The sequence below is a fragment of the Euprymna scolopes genome, chromosome 31 (assembly GCF_053919585.1).
Source record: "Euprymna scolopes isolate OS-2025 chromosome 31, ASM5391958v1, whole genome shotgun sequence".
Lineage (NCBI taxonomy): Eukaryota > Metazoa > Mollusca > Cephalopoda > Sepiida > Sepiolidae > Euprymna > Euprymna scolopes.
The window spans coordinates 5,860,877-5,880,356 of record NC_136512.1 but is presented as its reverse complement, the minus strand read 5'-3'; the positions used below and the strand labels follow the sequence as shown (position 1 = coordinate 5,880,356).

Sequence of the window (19,480 nt, the reverse complement as noted above, 5' to 3'; positions counted from 1 at the left end):
AAAGGAGAAAAAAGCATCCTCTACTAGGTTTCAAAGCTGGTTTTGAACTCTGTCAAGGCAGGATCGGTTGTTCAAGCAGCTCCTGCCCATATGTGGCAACAGAACATATTTTTTTAGCATAATGAATGCATTAAAGTTAAAATCAACTTAATAGTAATAGGAAAAAAACACACTTTTTGCGTCATGAGGTACACAAAAACGGATCATGATATCATGGCGATACAAAATAACTTGAAGAGAAACTGAATTATATAAAAAATATTTACAAATAAAGACTTTAAAATCTTTTCACTGATTTTTGTACAAAAACTGGCGTTTAAATAAAAACACAAGAATTATGTTTTATAAAATCTATTTTTTTCAAATACTTTAATGTTAGATTATTTTTATAAGTCAGTAAACGTGTTTACTTTGTTTCAGCTAACGTACACCTCATTCCGTATTTTAGCTAATAATCTACTTCCGTTCAATCATGCCGCCATCTTGGAAATGCGTTGATTATACTAGCATAATTACTCACAAGCGTTTTTCTTCAGATTCTATGCATAATACTAAATGAATTTTAACTCCAAATGATTCATCGGATTCATCATGTCATAATTTTTAAAAAAGTAACTTTTTATCTCCTACAAACATTTTTTTATCACAATTTATCCCCGACGCGAATCTCAATGTTTACCTTAAAGTCTAATATCTATTCTAATACTTTATCTTTTTTGTCCTCGGTCAGTGAAAGAAAAATCCTTCTAAACTAAATAATTTTGTATTTTTTTTGCCCCAATTCAGAGTGCTCCTTTTTAGAGGAGCTAATGTTTTCCCACATTAAAAACTAACTTTATGTCTAATCTACCTTCCTGATGAGGCAAGGAAATATAAACAACAGAGTAAATGGTGAAAGTATAGAATAGTTAACAATTGAGAAATCGTATTCCCTAATTTTGCCTTTTAATCTTCACATTCCATGAGCGATGTTTCTGACAAAAGAGGAAGACTGACTGTTTTCTGGGTTGGTATCTATACACATAACATTTCTAGTTGACAAGCTTTTGACCTTGAAATATTATTTTTTAGCTTCTTACATCAAGTGGTTTCATGCCTTGTCTGTGGCGATTTCCTTTATAAATTCCTTATCCCAAATGCAACAGAATTTAATTATTTACTCAACCTGTATACTTTCAACTTACTAAAACTGTTTTTAATTTTTTTTATTTCAAATTTTCTAAGCTGTCTTTACGCCACATAAATGGTCGCAAAAAACTATGACTACCACTAATCCTACGTTTGGGGTAGGGTCTTGCAACTCAGACTTAAAGTTAATGGTAAGAATAGTAATTTTTTTCGAGCTTTTCGGGAATTACGTCTCCATCTTATAAATTAAGCGACACACAGCCACTTGTATCTTTTTCTCCATCGTGTAAAGAAGATCACTTTGAATGAAATAATATTTTGAAATAAAGAAAACTTAAACAACGTTTCAGCATATTAAAAGTAGTTTAGTAGATAATTAAAACTTACTGCGTTTGATATAAGTCAATTGTTTCTTATTTTTGTTTTTAAAGTTTCTCAATTGTTACATACTTATTTTTAAATATGAAGCAGTGGACTTGTGTAAAATTAGAGGTGAGAAAACCTACTCCCACCTCCAAAAATAATAATTAGAAAATTCGATTTTATTTGCTTCTAAAACAACAGATTAAATGTGGCAATATTATGGATCCTGGGCGAAGTCAACTGACCTTGCTGGTGGATTCTCATGAATTATTTATTGTTACTGGGAGAATCAGGCGAATGATTGACTCTCAGACACTAATTACAAAAAAAAAATAAAAATAAATAAAAATAACTCGTAAAAACAAAACGCGTGAATTGGGGAGTTAATGAAAAATAGATTCTTGTAGTGAAATTAATATTCTCTGATAAAAGGGAAAGCTGATTTAGTTTGGAAAAGAGAAAGAAAGGAGTAAAATAGCAAGTTTATTAAATGAGAATTTCTACAAGAGGGGAGACCAACATTCCATGTGGAAGAGGAAGATATATGGTTATTAGAAGAAGAAAAAAGGAAGATAGAGTAATTGCAGTAAGAAATGAGAGAAATAAATTGTCAATAAAAGCCAGTTTTTTCGGATGACCGAGAGACTCTTTCACAGTTTCTGGTAAATCCACACTAGTGCCAGTCGCAATTTGCCCAGACTCGAGATTGATTCGCCAACCAAACTTCGTCCAGAGAACTTGGAAGAAAGGTTAAATTGAAAAGATAAACTCTAGCGAATCCATTACGTGTTTCCTAGGCATGACCATAATAAAGACAGAATTTTCGACTCCCATAACAAATAATAATAATAGTAAAAACTTGTAAAATAAAATTGATTCATTGTAACTTTAGCAGTATCCTCAAGAAGAAATATTCTAAAAAATTTCATATTTTGTTTTTTGTTTACTCTTTGAAAAACTTGTGAATTTTCAAAAAATTTCCCAAACAGCCAAAAACAGAAAAATTGGGACTGCATGTTTTGGCGTAAACAATGAAAACAACACAATTTTTTAACTAAAATAATTGATCAATTTCATTAATTTTTTTTACAGACTTATTTAAAATAAAAGGCTGAACTATAAATAAACTGAAATAAAATAATGTTATGACTTCTGGCACCAGTTGTTATATTGTGACACCAATGTTATGTCATCATCCCAAGGTATTGTATCTCAATACCCGATAACGACAGTTACAATAATAAATTTAGCGTATGGTAGCAAGAAAGTCAGACAGGGTATTAAGTTAAATATTTATTGAAAAAAAACGAAATGGATGTAAATGTTTCTTGTTGATAAGAAGTTTCCAACAAGAAGAAAATAACAAAGTCCTTGTTATTAAGGTTGTAAGAGTAAAAATAATTAGAAATGTCTCTTATTGACAGGATGTTCCAAGGTGAAGAGAATATTAAGGTCCTTGTTATTAAAGTTGTGAATAATTTGAAACGTCTCTGGTTGTTAGGATTCCGAGAAGATAGAAATAACAAAGTCCTTGTTATAAAGGTTTGTTGTTGTCGGTGGGCTTCTACTACTATGAGAAAGAAATGGCGAAGATGTTCAAGTTAGTTGCTGCTGTTAGAAAGAAAAAGAGTAATCCATATGAGTTGTTGCGTTTGCCTACGCTACCACTGCTGTTCAGCTGATGTGGCAATCTCTTTATATATTGTGTGCGCAGTCATAGTTGTAGACATATTTTCCAGATTTGAATAATAGGAAACTTTTGCTGCCAGATGTGTCATAAGGAAATGGTTAGCCTTGCCGTAGGGTATGTTTGTTTCCCTGATTTTGTGTTTTATTTCTATTTAAACCTGGTGTGTCTGTGAGTGAATTTAGACCAAGTTAGTCACTTGTAGTCTTTTTGTAATATTTTTATCGCATATTTTTGTATCCCATCTGTCGAGATCTCATGACATTCTCTCTCTTATTGTAGTTAATTCTTTGGGCAATGTGTTTTGCCCAATAATTCTTTGCTATAATGAACTGTGTATCATAATAGAAGGATGGGTACAAAAAGCATATTTTCTGACAACTTAATGCGTCGTTAACAGTTGATCCTATATTGTAGTAAAGCACAAATCAGCGCCATTGTTGCTTAAGTATTGACACTGTCATATCAGTAGCTGCTCCTGATGATTGGGTGTCTTTGCTCCTGCTTATGCAATCTGTGTTTTGTTTACATATCGTTATAGACTCAGTGAAGATCTTATATTTCACAATATAACAATAATCTACCAAGACAAATTTTCATATTCTGTCCCCACCCCCTGCAAACACGATCTTATCAGAACTTTTTTTTTTTTTGAGGGAGGATTTACATCTTAGTTTTTTTACATATTAAAATATACTGGAATGATGAAATAAAATGTATTTAATTTTGGGTCACAAACGTTGCTAATTTATATGATTTTTATCGATTTTTCGGAAGAAAAATGTTGGAAAATATATTAAAATTATTTAAGTTTTACAAAATATTTTAAAACTATTATTTACATTTGACAGTTTTCAACTATTTACAATTTCCGAAATTATTTTTTAATGATTGGATTTTTCAAAGGTTTGTGAAAAAATGTAGAAAATTCGGTTTCAAAACTTATTATGAATAAACAATCTTACTGTTAATAATTAAAAAAAAATCTTTTTTAATTGATGTCGTTTTGAATAGTGAATAATTAAAAAAATATATTTAGAAATCAAAAGTTAATATTTTTTTCTACAGAAGGCCAATGATGCCGTAATCTGTTCACACGTTGCTGATAAAAATCATAGCCTTACTCGTTTCTTTTGTCAGAACAAAAATATAATTTCTAAACCAAATAGCTGAAACAATTATGATTTAAGAGTTGATTAAATTTCTTTGTGCACTGCATGTTTTACGATCTTAATATTAAATTATTAAACTATTATAAGTTCATAAGTCTAGACAAAAATTTTGAATTGAAAATAAGTTTCTAAAAATTAAGGATTTAAAAAAAAGCTCAGCTTTGTTTTAGGAATTAAAAATTGATATTTCTTAAAATAAAAATGAATTTAACAAAAATAATTTAAATATTACTTTTTCCGGGCTACAAATTACGATATTGAAAATGAATAATAAAGGAATTTTTTTTTTTTTTTTTTTTCATTTTTCTTAAACTTTTTCTTCTAGGGGATGGGACATCCAACCAGATGTCTGACATTTACCCATATTTTAGTGAGTCCAACCAAAAGATCTTTTCAGGATTCTAGCCGTCCCTTTCAGTGCAATCGTTTGTATTTCACTTGCACTTAGTTCACCGGGTATGCTTGCTATGTACTTTTTAAAGTTCTTTTTCATAAGCCCAGTTGCTCCTATGATGACTGGTATAATTAACGTGTTCCATATGAAAGCGAAAGTTACATGTTTTAGGTTTTGTCTGTTAAAATATGAACATTTTCTGGATAGACATGTTTTTTTCATTTCAAGCCAAAGGTAAGACTTTCATTGTTATATTTCACTTGAATAATGATTGAACAAACCTTTCAAAATATATAATGTCTATTTGTACTAATCTTTATTTTTTTTGTCCCCCCTATATTTTTAATGTTTTATAAGACCTGTTTTTCGTATATCTGCTATGTTACTTTCCCAATATATGTTTTGGTAATTTTGTGACATTCAAATCAAATTTCCTCCGTTGTATTCAGTGTAAAATAATGAATATTTGTATGCGATTTAAATTCTGATCCTTCCTCTTCAATATAAAATAAAAATTACGATTAATTTCATTTTACTAGTTTTTACTAGCTTTTACTTGTATTTTTTGTTTTGGGCGTCGAAAATTTTTGTGATACCTAGTGTTTCACTGTTTCATAAATCAGAAAAAGGATAACTATCTATTTTCTTTGTATACGGATTATATATTTTAACCAAATAATTATTTCTGACTAGCGGGACCGGTGGAAATTCTCCAACCGACTCTTTCATATGTAATATATTGATGTTGGCATTCTATGATATAATTGTAGCTCTTTTGTTAAAACTACAAAAGTATTTATCAAAGCTAGCAGGAACGCCCGGCGTAGCCCGGTCGTAAAATACGCTTAAATATCATATTGTTATAGAATCAATTTTCTATCCATTCTCATATATTATAAAGTTGAGATTTAAAAATTAAAAAAATATATATTCATATGGCTTGGGTGCATCAGCTTGAATCAAAGCCGAAAACAAAACTTATGAAGAATATTGTGTTCCTTTAGCTATAATCGAAACCAAAACCAAAACTTATGAAGAATTCTTGGTAAAATTATTTATTACAAGAAATGGAAGGCCATAACAATTAAACGACAGCCAGTCAGAAGAAAAAGATGTAAGCGTGACACACAAAATAACACATTATCGTATTCATATATAGATAAGAAAACGATTACGAACGACTAATTAATTATTATTTTTTTACCCCCCCCCTTTTTTTAAATGTGTTTTGAAAATGATTCAGTTTTTCACAGAAATCAACAAAACAGATCTTGCAGCAATGAGAGTTTCCAGCCGAACGGTGACCTTTTGTGAAAGAAGAAAACACTAGCAACAACCAGGGATCCACGTCCTGGAGAGTGTAAATATTGTTTTAGTATCTCCGTAAAACCGTTGAAATTGTGTTGCTATACGGACTTAGGGTCTGCACATTTTGTGCATCTCAAAGCTAAAACTGACGATACATGCGTGATTCTAACGTCCAGAGAATGCCTAAATACCTTTTAAGGGTCCGAAACTATTACATTTGTGATCTTGATTTCTTGCGGTTGGGGAACACATTCAATCCACCGTAACTGTGGACAACAATCCGTGGGAGCAATAGGGTTCCATAAACACTTGTTTTTAAATATTAGAGATATTTTTACGACAGTGCCCCAGCGTAGTATAAACACCCCTAACCTCTTTATATTAAGAACGGCTTTCGGAATAAACACCCCCAACCTCCCCATGTTAAGAACGGCTTCTGAGGTTGAGGGTGGTTATTCCGAAAGCCTTCTTAACATGGGGGAGGTCGGGGTGTTTATACTACGCTGGGTACTGTCGTAAAAAAATACCATATTAAAGAAAGGATCTTAATCCGTAATTAAAATTAAACGGAAAAGAGCCTAACCGCCCTTCAGCCTTGCCCCTCCCCCCTCCTGAACAGTTATAATTTTCCGTTACCAAATTATACTTACTTTGTGCAATACCCCTATTTATTAATTTACATAATTTTTACCGGTGAATGCTGTATTTCCTGGAAGCATTTTTTCCAGAGCCATTTTTACCCAGCACCGGGAAAATCCAGTTTCCCCCAAAAGGGGGGAGAGAACTCTGGATAGGTGCAAAATTTTGTGAACCTATCGAGATACCAAGTAGGAGTAACTTGCGACTTACGACAAACCAGTACCTCCTATGGAGTGGGTAATGCCTCTTAGGGTGGTTTCTGGGGCCCCGAACAGAAACTATCCTTCACTTCTGAGCCTATGCTCGGTAAGTAAGAGATATTATAGAAAGTGATACAGAATTCGAACCCAGCACGCCGATCCGATGTTTATAAACATTACACCAGAATGTTAATATTGGTAATTTTTTGATTATTAGTATACTGATAACAATGATCAATAACTTTTGCAGGAAATACTGCGAACGAGATAGAGGGAGAGGTGAATGTTATAAACCGAGAGAGAAGGGGGAGAGCAACTGAAGAAGGTATAGAAAGAATTATAACTAGAGAAGTCGACTACATATCAAACAGGGGGCCATGAGGAGCGGTACAAGGTAATAATCGACACCGCGGTGGGAGGAGAGCCACATGCGTGGGCCACGCGCGTACTCACACAGCAATAAGCTCTAGCACAACTCCTCCGTTCTCTTAGGGTAGACGCGGGAGGGGGGGGGTCAATACACACGCACTAACGCTGAACGAGCGAACACATGGCCATTAATAGCGCTAAAGTTTAGCGCCGCTAAACAACTGTCGCCACGAAAAAATCTCACATACCTGCAGTCGTATACACAAATAATATATGGTGTAAACAAAACAGGTCTAACATGCATATGTCTACACGAAAAGCACTTTTATGCTTAGCCGGTACCAAACTTGGTAAATTTTTACTTGGTTTCCACCTGAACATTTTCCTTTAAATGACGGATTTTTAAAGTTTTCAGTTATGCTGAAAACGAATATCACATTGTAATTTCCCGCAAACAAGTAGTTTTCCGGATATTGTTAATTTTCCGATTATTAGTATACAACAATGGCTGGGTTTGTATTACTGTACACATGGATTCGAAAAAGTTGTCACAAAACAAATATATAATAAATAAATGTTATCAAAGGCAAGATAAGTTACTTTTCTACCTAGATGGATATGTTTTTAGTGTTTTTATTTAGTGTAACAATAACATGTTTATTCAGCTCGAAAAATATGCAGTGTTTACCGATGTATTGGAAAGTTAAAAATGGCGCCCGACTCTCTTTGACACTGTAAGTTTGGGAAAAGGAGTTAAAAATAAAAAAAACTAGACAAAATACTGTTAAAAATCTACCGAGTCAGCCTATTTTGCCACGGTAACATATATTGAACGAGTTTCTAACAGTATTTTGTCTAGTTATCCGGGTATTTAGCACAGAAATCAACAAACGAAAAAAGGGGGCCTAAAATTCACATATATAAACGAATAAATGTTGCCAAAGGCAAAAATTACTCTCTTATCTACCTGGATAAGTTTTTTAAAACATATTTTAAAACTTTTAATATTCAAAAACAAGTAGTGCCGAGTTGGTAAATAAAAAATTAAACCGACAACAACATGCCGTCTTCAAGAGGCAGTAATGGCTACAAATTCGAAAAATAAACAAAATCTTGAAAGAAATCCACCCAATAAATGTCACCGTAACATTTATTGGGTGAATTTCTATTGGTAAATTGTTTTGTTTTCATGATTTAAGCGATTATCGAGACTTCCAAGTTGAACGTCTGTTGTCGGCCATCTTGTCACTATAACTTACTAAAAGACTCTACGAATTAAATAGACGCTTTAAAATATGTTAAACTACACAAAACTTATCTAAGAAGGTAGCAAAGTATCTTTTTTATTTTTTGACCTTTTTCGTTTGTTGCTTCTTTGCTAAATTCCCAGTTATCCCCTTGACATGGAAGCCCATATCTTTTACAAAATATTGCGAAAAAATAAATATTTCACAATTATTTGATGTTATATTTTTAAAAAAATTATGTTAATGCAGTAATTTACAGTGTATTATTTGGCATTAATCAACTTAGACGAGTCCGTGTGTGAATTACTCGCCTACACGTTACATTGATAAAGACATGTATTAACTCGGCATGTTTTTACTTTTTACAATAGTTAACAAAACAAAAAAATTGATGAAAAAAATCTAAATAAACAACAAATCAATGTTACCAAAGGTAAGATAAGTGATGAAAGTGCACTGGGGGACAAGGGACCACCCCCTTTAAAGAAGTTGATTACGAAGAGGTTGAAAATAAGAAAATGCCTTTCGGAATAAACACCTCCAACCTCTCCGTGTTAAGAGCGGCTTTCTGAATAAATACTGCCACCCCAACCTCCCCATGTTAAGAACGGCTTTCGGAATAAACACTTTGAAGGTTAGACAATCAGTGCAAATGCACATTGACCAGATAGGTTACTCAAGCACACGCCTGAATGTTTTTTCTGTGTTTGAACTAAGTCAATAAACGTTTTAAAATCAGTTTTTTGTTTATTTAGAGACATTCAAGTTTTTAGTGACTCTATGAAGATACCGTATTCTCGTCTGCCATGATGATGATGATTTGGGTTTACCGATTATTCGACACTGCTTGTTTTTCGAAACGAATAAAAGCTTCCTAACAACACACAAAACTTATCCAAGTAGGTATAAGAGTAACTTAGCTTGCCTTTGCTAACATTTATTTCTTGGATATTTTTTTCACACTGTTGTTTTGTTGTTTGTCTATTATAAAAAAAAAAATGTCTCATTCACTATTAATAAAATGTGTATTGAAATTAAAAATAAGGAAAGTTTAAAACGCGTTTTAAAAATCTTATTTTGGGTTTGTAATGTATTACTGTAAACATAGATTCGAAAAAGTTGTCACAAAACAAATATATAACAAATAAATGTTATTAAAGGCAAGATAAGTTACTTTTCTACCAAACTGGATACATTTTTTGTGTTTTTATTCAATGTAACATGTTTATTCAGCTCGAAAAACATGCAGTGTTTACCGATGTATTGGAAAATTCAAAATGGCGCCCGACTCTCTCTGTAACACGGTAAGTTTGGGAAAAGGTGCTATAAATATAAAACTAGACAAAATACTGTTAGAAACTCGCTCAATATATGTTACCGTGACATAGGTTGACATATATTCGGTGTTTTTTTTAAATAATATTTTGTCTAGTTTATTATTTATAACACCTTTTCCTGAACTTACCGTGTTAAAGAGAGTGTTGGGCGCCATTTTGAATTTTCCAATACATCGGTAAACAATGTATGTTTTTCGAGCTAAATAAACATGTTACATTGAATAAAAACACGAAAGATATATCCAGTTTGGTAGAAAAGTAACTGATTTTGCCTTTGATAACATTTATTTGTTATATATTTGTTTTTTGACAACTTTTTCGAATCTATGTGTACAGTAATACAAACCCCTTATTTTAAAAAATATATTTACGAAGTAAAAATTAAACGCACACTTTTTATTCATTTCGACTGTATTGTTAACTGCAAGAAGCGGTTCCGGTTCATCATCCATTAATAAAACAGATCTCCAATGTATGTGGGGGACTGCTCGGTAAAAATGGCACCGGTAAAAAAGGTACCGGAAAATATGGCGCGGTAAAAATGACACCGGTAAAAAATGACAAAAGTGAATACTGAATAACTAGGTAAAAAATGGCACTTTGACAACAAAAAATTAGCACCGTCCGAGAACTGCGATCCCCTAGTTTTAAATAGGGGTAAGTCCCTTAGCTTGAGTTTGGAAAAGGTGGCTGGGTTCAAATTGTGTAGAAGTAGCGTAGAAAAATTATAACGTTTTATTTAATAATTATTTTATAATAAATATTTGGGTTTGTATTACTGTGTACACATAGATTCGAAAAAGTTGTCAAAAAACAAATATATAACAAATAAATGTTATCAAAGGAAAAATAAGTTACTTTTCTACCTAACTGGATATAATTTTCGTGTTTTTATACAATGTAACATGTTTATTCAGCTCGAAAAGCATACAGTGTTTACCGATGTATTGGAAAATTCAAAATGGCGCCCGACTCTCTCTTTAACACGGTAAGTTCGGGAAAAGGTGTTATAAATAATAAACTAGACAAAATACTGTTAGAAATTTGCTCAATATATGTTACCATGACATAAGTTGACATATATTCGGTGTTTTTTTTAATGGTATGTTGTCTAGTTTATTATTTATAACACCTTTTCCCAAACTTACCGTGTTAAAGAGAGAGTCGGGCGCCATTTTGAATTTTCCAATACATCGGTAAACACTGCACGTTTTTCGAGCTAAATAAACATGTTACATTGAATAAAAACACAAAAAATATATTCAGTTTGGTAGAAAAGTAACTTATCTTGCCTTATATAACATTTATTTGTTATATATTTGTTTTTTGACAACTTTTTCGAATCTATGTGTACAGTAATACAAACCCAAATATTTATATAGATTAATATGAAAAAAGTCCAGATAAAATTTTACCGCTGCCATATTTACCTAAATTCAATTTATTTTATTAAGTCTTGAAAAGGGAAAATGAATTTGGTGATTTAATCGCTGGCGGCCACTGCTTTTAATTTAATTGCACAAAAAATTTTTTACTCAAAATGGCTGACACGATAGAATTATATCTTTGGAGTTTCGATAATGACTTAAAAATAAAACAAATTACTGGCAGAAATTCACACCATAACTGTTATGGTAACATAGTAAATAATCTGCAGAACCTAAAGAGGGGGAGATCTTTGTTAACTATTCTGTACTTTTACTTAACAATTTGATAAATAAAATTGGGAAATTGAAACTGAAGTTATATTACTGATGACGTTTAATATCAGAGACAGAATTTGATGAACCATCATTTACTTCTAATTTTGAATCGGGTTCTGGTTTGCCAGTATTTATGAAATTATTGGTGCTTTTGCTTTGTTTATGTTTTGCCCAAATTCCAATTATAACTTTTTGTTGTGAAAGAAAATTAGTTATTATTAGAGCTCTGGGTACTTATGCAGAATAGCACGAAACATGCTTACATAATGACATTATTATTTTGAAAATCATTCTCTATTGAACTCATTGATTTTTTTTAATCGAATATATATTAAAATCAACAAAAAAAATACATTTTATTTTTCCCTGTATTGTTAGTAGTATCTTTTGTAAATAACCTGATAAAGGTATTTATTAGGATAAAAAAATTATTGGCTTCCTCATGAAAGCAAAATGTGACACAAGGTCGTTTTTAATATGGAGGAAAACCAGCTCCCCAAAAGAAGGGCAAAAAGGGGCACTCTGACAGTAACCCAAAATAATAATTGTCTCAGTTTCCTCTCCATTGACCAAAGGCAAATTAACTTAAATGTAGCATCAGAACAGATACTACACTTTGATCCCGGCCTGAAAGTATCGGTAGAATGTTATATTTTTGCACGATTGATGACATTAAATGTGTTTCTACCGGTAATTTTTTAGCGATTTGAGACTTTTGTTATTTTAACTTGAAAAGCTTTATACTGCTTTTATTTTTAAAGCAAAAACAAAAATAAAACTCTTTAAAATAAGTTAAAACACACACATTCAAAAACTTATCCAGGTTGGTAGAAGAATAACTTAACTTGCTTTTGGTAATATTTATTTGTTGTATATTTATTTTTTCACTCTTTTTTTATTTTTTTTGTTGGTAACATTAAATAAATGTCTCCTAAAAATATTTTGAATTATTTTCTCTAAGCATTCTACCCTGCAATGTATCACCACCCAGTCAATGCTGGGTAATATACAACTTAAAAATAAATAAAAGTCATAAAAATTGTGTTATATTATAAATTTCATTTTTGTTTTCTAGTGTTGAATAGTTAACAGTAAATGAATAAAAACAAAATGACTTTTACCAATCGCAATTGCAGTGATGACTTTTTGTGGCAAGTCATACTGCAAGATGTTCCAGAGTAATGGCCAGTGAATGCTGTCAAATGCGGTGTTTGATGCTGAAAGCCTCTACATTAAATAGATGTCAGCTCTACTACATAATCAAGTTACCTGAATTGATTTTTTTCAATAAAAGTTTTAAAATAAACCTGTAGTGTTGTTTTCTTTAGGGTGACAAATTTATTGTTCCACCCTGTATAATCCCATGTTACGAGGGGTGTGCAATAAGTAATGCCCCTGACCCACTTCCCATAGCAGTAGAGCAACGAAACTTGGCACAATTATTAGTCTTTCTCTACATAGGAACCACCCAGAGTTATACATTTCTCCCATCATTTGATGCAGCTCTGGAGACCATTTTTGTAGAACACCCCAGGTTGGTCCTCCAACCATGATGTGACTTCAGAAATCAAGGCTGCATCATCTGGGAAACGCTTTCTTTTCAAAAACAACTTCATGACTGGGAAGAGGTGAAAGTCAGAGGGTGCAAGGTCAGGAGAGTAGGGAGAATGGGGCAGGATTTCATAGCCACATACCCGTGCTTCTGATCTGGCGATATATGAGTTGTGGACCGGAGCGTTGTCCTGCAGGATGAGGGTACCTTTGCTGATCTTGCCCCGCCTCTTGATTTTGATAGCTTCCCTTAATTTCCTCAAAAGTGAAGCTCCTGTAATTGTGGTACCCTTTGCCAGGAAATCTGTCATCACTACTCCGTCCTGGTCCCAGAAGACTGTGAGCATGACCTTGCCAGCAGAGGGCTGCACCCTTGCCTTCTTTGGAGGTGGTGAGTCCAAGTGCTTCCACTGCATTGACTGGGCTTTGGTCTCTGGATCATAGTGATGAACCCAGGTTTCATCCTGTGTAATCAGTCTTTTGAAAACCTTTGACTCATCTTCTTGGCACATCTCCAAATTAATCTTCGAGCACTCAACGCATTCTTGCTTCTGGAATGGTGTGAACAACTTGGGAATCCATCTGGCAGACACCTTATGCATATGCAAATGGTCATGAATGATAGTTTCCACAGACCCTGTACTAATCTTGACATCTTGGGCTATTTGATGAATAGTAATGCGCCGATCTTCCAAAATGGCAGCCTCAACTTGACGGACAGATGCCTCATCAATGGCAGAAGGGGGAGCGACCAGGTCTGGGAGCTGTTTCCACAGACTTCCGGCCATGTTTGAATTCACGATGCCAACGTTTTACAAGGTCATATGATGGGGCATTATCACCATAAGTTTCTTTCATTTCATCAAAAGTCTCTTGTGGTGTGCGTCCTTTCAAATACAAAAACCGGATCACTGCTCAACATTCAACAGGCTCCATTTCAACCTAACTCAGTTCAAACACCTGTAAAACAGAAACCACAATTAGTTCAGAGCTGTAATTTGCCACATAACCCGTAGAGATATAAATCATTGCACATGCAAAATTTCAGCTAGATCAGACAACTGGAAGTGGGTCAGGGGCATTACTTATTGCACACCCCTCATACTCTGAAAATGCTTGTGATCCTTTTAGCAATTTCATACACAGGTTCTCATGTCATTGCGTGCCGCAGTTATCTCAGTCTCCTCTTCCATATTTTCAAGCCATACTCGTTTGTCTTTTTGAACAAAGCAGATGATTTCAGTGACTGATTTGTGATGATCACTGGATTCCGTCAAGAATGGTTACTTTCATTATTACTCTATGACAAAGCCATGCAAAAGGATGAAGGTGTAACATGGGTCAATGAGTGTAAACTTTCTGACTTATTCTTTGTAGATAATGCTGAAGTAAGAGAGAATATCATGGACCTATAGGGCATTGTTAACGAGGTTTTAGCTGAAGCAGGGAGCATTAGCCTCTATATCAATGCTGATAAAACTCAAAATACGCTTTCTGGGACACCTCAACCACATATAAACATTTTTATCAATCAAAAAGAAATAGCTAAGTTGACAACTTCAACTACTTAGGAAGCTTCATAAACAAGGAAGGCAGCATGGACTACGAATTATAGTGCAGGATAGGTAAGGCCTCAGTAGCATTTAATCAGCTCTGCAAGACCTGGAGAAACAAAAAAAGGGATTTTTATCCTTGGACCCCCAAATCCAACAGAGATTAAGCCATTCTTGTAATGATCCGGTCTCTATTGATTTTGTAGTATGAGTTAAGTTATATGCAGTTCCAGGAGGTCCGCCCTCCTAGACCTTGCTTTCTCTCTTTGAGAAGGGATTAGTTTATTGCTAATCGCCTGAAGTGCCCTTACCGGATAATGCTGATTGGGCTGCCCAGGCACTTTTTACAGGTACATCTTCTCTGAAACGCTGACTTCTCAATCCCACTTTCCGACTCTAGTGTCTAATTTGTTGCAGTGGGAGAGAATTAAACAATGCCTCAGATTTAAATTAAAATTTCATTACAACGTCTTTTCCACACTACTATATGCAATTGAAACTTGGCATCTCAAAATCAGCCAGTAGAGGAATCAGACACGTTTGATTGCAAGTGTCTTAAAAAATTTTAGGGATCAACAGAAACAATCAAACCAAGAAGTCTGAGACTGCACTAACCAACAGGTGGTATCATCAATAATCTTCAAACAATATCAAGGCTGTTTTAAACATAACTTGATTGACTCCAGAGAGAATTGCCAACCAAGTGCAATAGACTCCTGACGAAAAAAGAAGAAGAGGAAGACTAGAAATGAGCTGGAATCGAGAGAGATTTGATTGCAACGGAAAGAAACTGGAGGGATGTTGTGGATCTGGCTTCAGATCGAAAATGATAGTATTCTTTAACTGCCTCATTCGCCGCAAAATGCGAGAGTTCCTAAGTCTTTTTGGTTTTTACAAAAGAGTCACCACTTATCAAGGCCCAAAGGCCACTCGAGGATAAAGGTTAAAGAATGTTGAGGTGGTAATGTAGCAATTGCTAATGGTGTAAATTGAGTAGAATTTGTATTATTTAAGGGGCCAGCTCAACAAGAACGTGTTTACATTGGACTTGAAGGCTGGAAAAAAGGCCAGTGTAACAGTGTAATTGGCTAGAAAAAAGGCTAGTGGAACTGTGTTCCACAGGTGGGCAGTTCTAGGAAAGAAACTTTGTTCATGGAATCTATGTTTAGATTTAGGCGCAGATAGTGGGGGAAATTGTTGATAGTGGTTGTAGCTAGTCGAGTGTTTTTGTGTGAAAGTTTTGAAAGTCTTAGTAACTACATTGAATTGTGTTGAATCGTGTATTAAAATTTCTGTGTTAGATCGATGAAATTAAATCGACAAGAAGGAAATCAATTATTCGTCTTTGAAGCAGCAAGTAGTATCGTCAATAATTTGCAAACGACGTCAAGGCTGGCTTGGACATACCCTAAGATTGGTCCCAGGAAGAATTGCTAACCTAGCGCTCCAATTGACCCCAAGTAGAAAAAAAAAAATAGATAAAAAATGAACAGAATTTTTACTTTGGAAATACTTTTGGTACTTCTACAGAATTAAAACAAACTTTTTTTTTAATCTTAACAACACAAAATGAACTCGTACCTAACTTTTATGTTTAGTTCAGCAAAAGTCACTTTAGTTTGGTTCAAATTCTGTAGAAACACAAAAATATCCACCCATATTCCCTCATTCTAGAACCTAAAATATTTAGTACAAATACTTTTTTAATAGTTAAATCAGGTAATGTATTATATATATATATATAATATATGTAATGTATTATATATATATAATATATGTAATGTATTATATATATAATATAGGTAATGTATTATATATATAATATATGTAATGTATTATATATATATATGTATGATTATATATATATAATACATTACATATATTATATATATATATAATACATTACATACATATATATATAATACATTACATATATTATATATATAATACATTGCATATATTATATATATATATAATACATTACCTATATTATATATATATAATACATTACATATATATATATAATACATTACTTTTTTAATAGTTAAATCAGGTGATGTATTATATATATATAATATAGGTAATGTATTATATATATATATATATATATATATGTATGTAATGTATTATATATATATAATATAGGTAATGTATTATATATATATAATATATGTAATGTATTATATATATAATATATGTAATGTATTATATATATATAATATAGGTAATGTATTATATATATATATATAATATATGTAATGTATTATATATATAATATATGTAATGTATTATATATATATGTATGTAATGTATTATATATATATATGTAATGTATTATATATATATAATATATGTAATGTATTATATATATGTAATGTATTATATATATATAATATATGTAATGTATTATATATATAATATATGTAATGTATTATATATATATATGTAATATATATATATATATGTAATGTATTATATATATATATATATTATATATGTAATGTATTATATATATATAATATATGTAATGTATTATATATATATAATATATGTAATGTATTATATATATATGTAATGTATTATATATATATAATATATGTAATGTATTATATATATATATAATATATGTAATGTATTATATATATATAATATATGTAATGTATTATATATATAATATATGTAATGTATTATATATATAATATATGTAATGTATTATATACATATAATATATGTAATGTATTATATATATAATATATGTAATGTATTATATATATAATATATGTAATGTATTATATATATATGTAATGTATTATATATAATATATGTAATGTATTATATATATATGTAATGTATTATATATATATAATATATGTAATGTATTATATATATAATATAGGTAATGTATTATATATATATATATGTAATGTATTATATATATATATAATATATGTAATGTATTATATAATATATGTAATGTATTATATATATAATATATGTAATGTATTATATATATATATAATATATGTAATGTATTATATATATGTATAATATATGTAATGTATTATATATATATATATATATATATATATATATATATATATATATATATATATAATATAGGTAATGTAAGGACATGCGTCCTGTTAGTTTCTTGAATAAACTTGATTTTTGTTACCATATTGTTTTTTTAAGTAGAATTTAAAAATTTAAACTACTTATTACAGTATCGTCCGATCATCTATATATTAATAGGATAGCGTGTGTGTTATTTATTTTGTGTGTCACGCTTACATCCGAGTGACTGCCGTTTAATTGTTATGGACTTCCATTTCTTGTAATAAATAATTTTACCAAGAATTGTTCATAAGTTTTGGTTTCGGTTTCGATTATAGCTGAAGGAACTCAAGTCATATGGATATATTTTTTTATTTTTGAAATCACAACTTTATAATATATAAAAATCGATAGGACATTAACTCTGTAATAATATATACAAAATCTGCAAGAATTAAAATATCATATTTAAGCGTACTTTACGACCGGTCTACGCCAGGCATCCCTGCTAGCTTAGATAAATACTTTTGCAGTTTTAGATAAATACTTTTTCAAAAGAGCTACAATAATATCCGGGAATCTCCATTTAAGCTGAACACCCACAGAATGCGAACATCAATATATTATATATGAAAGAGTCCGCTGTGGAACTACCACAGGTCCTGCTAGTTTAAAATGATTAAGGTTTGCTAAAATAACTGCAATCAACTGTTCTCCATAAAATTCGGTGCTTGTCAAGATAGAGTCAACAGTTCGATTTTTTTAATATGTTTTAAACAAAAACAATATTACGTACTTAATTGTCATGTCGAAAATAGTAATATATCCCAAAATTACGAAAATTCACCGAATAGAACAACTACTATTGTGTTTTAGTAAAATAAAGTCTATCGCTATAAGGATAAAATATTGGTCGTCATTAATATGTAATCTAAAATTTGCGTTCCGAGTTATGTACCCTGTGTGTGAACTCTTCGTCTACTTTTAAACATCCAAGAAAAATACAATTTTACCCAATTTTCCATAAAAATTACTTTTAAGTATAAATAACTTTCTACTTGATGAATTTCGTAATTTTTGGATATAGCACTATTTCTGATATTACAATTAAGTACGTACTATTGTTTTTGTTTAAAACGACATATTCCAAATAAAAATCGATCTGTCGATTCTATCTTAACAAGCACCTAAAATAATTCTCACTTTAATCATTGCTATATAGGTATTTTTTTTTTTTTTCAAAAATTAAATAATAATTCTACAAGTTCTTTGTTTTGTTTTTTAAAATGAACAAGCATACTACTATACGAATGCTGCTGACGTAACCGGACCGTTACGTCACTGGAATGTGCGTTCATTTGTTTCACTCCGCAAATTCCTGAGTATGTATTCGTTAAAAAGTAATAAATAAATAAACAAAAATAAATCAACTTTGTGGACTTGATATAGCCGGTGAATCGGCTCTCAGAATGCCATACTCCCAGGCATTATACTCTACCCCCACTCAATAGAAGGGATTAAGTTTAAGTTACGATCGCCGGGGGTAGCCCAACAGGTTCGATGACGTCGATCACTGCAACTTCCGCATGAATGCAGAATAACTCCTTTGAGGGGGGGGGGGGCTAGATCTCCAACCTCCTTTCTTTATATATTATAAACCGACCTCACAACCATTCTTTGATGGAAGAGAATGATAAATATCAAATGTAACCGGTTGGTAAGATATTAGTACTAAGATAACTCTAGAAAAATGTGGTGGGGTGGGGGATATCTCA

At 31.7% G+C, this 19,480-nt stretch overlaps 1 protein-coding gene and 1 long non-coding RNA gene across 4 annotated transcripts in view; one reads left to right on the top strand and one right to left on the bottom strand.

Annotated features, from left to right (window-relative positions):
- The window catches only part of LOC145255605 (uncharacterized), a 529,950-nt gene that overhangs the window by 418,141 nt on the left and 92,329 nt on the right, over positions 1-19,480 (bottom strand). The gene's annotated exons all lie outside the window — the stretch shown is intronic.
- LOC145255602 (uncharacterized) lies at positions 6,733-12,853 on the top strand. Its single transcript, XR_013863863.1, has 2 exons — positions 6,733-6,997; positions 12,623-12,853. It is a non-coding gene; the product is annotated as an uncharacterized LOC145255602 (long non-coding RNA).